The sequence below is a fragment of the Limulus polyphemus genome, unplaced genomic scaffold, assembly GCF_000517525.1.
Source record: "Limulus polyphemus unplaced genomic scaffold, Limulus_polyphemus-2.1.2 Scaffold12140, whole genome shotgun sequence".
Taxonomy (NCBI): Eukaryota; Metazoa; Arthropoda; class Merostomata; order Xiphosura; family Limulidae; genus Limulus; species Limulus polyphemus.
The window spans coordinates 1-2,446 of NW_013677750.1; positions in this window are offsets into that span (position 1 = coordinate 1).

The following is a 2,446-nucleotide window of genomic DNA, read 5'->3' on the forward strand; positions in this document are numbered from 1 at the left end:
CTATATAACAATAAAGATCCCTAGTACACGATGTTGTTGCTACATAACAATGAAGATCCCTAGTAAACGATGTTGTTGCTACATAACAATGAAGATCCCTAGTAAACGATGTTGTTGCTATATAACAATGAAGATCCCTAGTAAACGATGTTGTTGCTATATAACGATGAAGATCCCTAGTAAACGATGTTGTTACTACATAACAATGAAGATCCCTAGTAAACGATGTTGTTGCTACATAACAATGAAGATGATACTGGAGTTGCTTGGCTCGCTAATTGTAACCTAGGTCATAGAAACAATTAATAAACAGTATAAAATGACTTATTTTGGGTGACATACTCAACATTGGCCCGTATTCTTCATACCATCTTATTATTAAATTAGCAATACGTGCTTTCTTACACAACTATAATCCAGGTCATGAGAAGAAAGTCAAATTTTCGAACTGCAAGCATAAGTTTTAGAGACGAAAGAACTTTGAATGAGATGTAGGAAGAAGGTGAGAGAGAAAAGTATCCAAAGCTTGAAAAATGTTGGTTATTATTTCCGTTCCTTTCTTGTGTTTATAGCTGCAGTTAAAGTTGAGTTACAGAAATGTGACGTAGGTTTTTTATTCCGAAGTTCTTAGGGTAATTATATATTGTTTAATATAAGTAATTAAACCCATTTATTAGAAAACACAATTATATCTATATATATATTATGTAATAATCTGGAAAAAAAATTAAAGCAACTTGGGCGTTATAATAAGATACCAAAAGAGATTATGATCACAGCCTAAGTAAAACTACTTTATTCCAAAATGGCGTTAGTTTCTCTTCACTAGAAGCGTATCATTATTTCGTACTTCTTAGCGTTTCGCCTTGAAAGGATCAAGAAAGTGAAACTGTAAACAGGGGCGCTGATAAATTTCATTTTTAAATAAAGTACTTTTGCAATGTCTCTGGTCATCGCTTACATCTACTGTGTAAATTACACACATACACACTTGGATGGTTCTGGAACTCCGATCACGTGATACACATACATCTGTCACGCAAATATAATCAAATCCCAAAACGTCTCCAAACCTTTGCTCTTTCCGAAAGTAAATATTGAATCAGGTTCACCGCACTCATCAGCAAATTGGTTACGAATGTGAACCCTCCGACCCCAAAATTCTTTGCGTTGAAGCTGAATATACCTCTTGATATTGTTAACAATATATTATACAAGTATCTGAGGCTAGAGAAGCCTCACAGCTTGTTTAGAAAGACAAAGAAACTGGAATTCTAGCAATCACATTTGACCACATACCAATGAGTTTTCACGTTGCATTTGTACTGTACTTGTTAAGCTTTTCGTGTGCGTAAGTTTGGGCTTAGATGTCATAGGCCTAAGACATAGATTTAAGGTACATCAGAAAACATGAGTAACATCTAAAATGAAATAGCTAATTTAACAAATGCGGTAGAGATGGCATAATAAGAATAAAGACATCCTCGAATCGTACAATAAATACAACAGGGGTCAGCCGTGGCCTATTGGCAGTGTGCCGAGATGTGGATCGAAGGTCCAAGATTTGATTCTCACGAATAAACACACTCTGAACTTTCATTTACGGGGACTTATCTTGTGACCGTCAATCCCGCTTAAGATAGCCACGTAATAGGCGGTGGGTGTTGCTGACTGGTTGCCTTTCCTCTTATCGGTTGTTCTAAATTAGGGATGGCTCTACCTGAAATTTAGGGGGTCTCTGTTTGTTTGTCTTTGAATTTCGCGCAAAGCTACACGAGGGCTATCTGCGCTAGCCGTCCCTAATTTAGCAGTGTAAGACTAGAGGGAAGGCAGCTAGTCATCACCACCCACCGTCAACTCTTGGGCTACTATTTCACCAACGAATAGTGGGATTGCCCGTCACATTATAACGCCCCCATGGCTGAAAGGGCGAGCATGTTTGGTGTGACGGGGATTCGAACCCACGACCCTCAGATTGCGAGTCGAGCGCCCTAACCACTTGGCCATGCCGGTCCTTTTGAAAATGTGCTGCAGGTGTGAGCTGCCACTGAATTGTACAATAATATTAAATTAGATTAATTAGTTCGTCATTGTTTTTCGGAAAATTAATAAGAGTGAACACGGGGATTTAGAATTCCACAGAAGTGATCAACTATTGCAGACCCTTTAAGGGAATGCGACACAAAACGGCGTGAAACACTACATTCTACTGAAATTGTTGTTTGGATTGTACTAGCCGTTGATGTCGCTACCGTGGCCACACAACCATTGTGCGTGGTATCTAATTTATACGGCCCGGCATGGCCAGGTGGTTAGGGCGCTCGACTCGCAATCTGTGGGTCGCGGGTTCGAATCCCAGTTCCACCAAAACATGCTCGCCCTTTCAGCCGTGGGGGCGTTATAATGTGACGGTCAATTCCACTATTCGTTGGTGAAATAGTAGCCC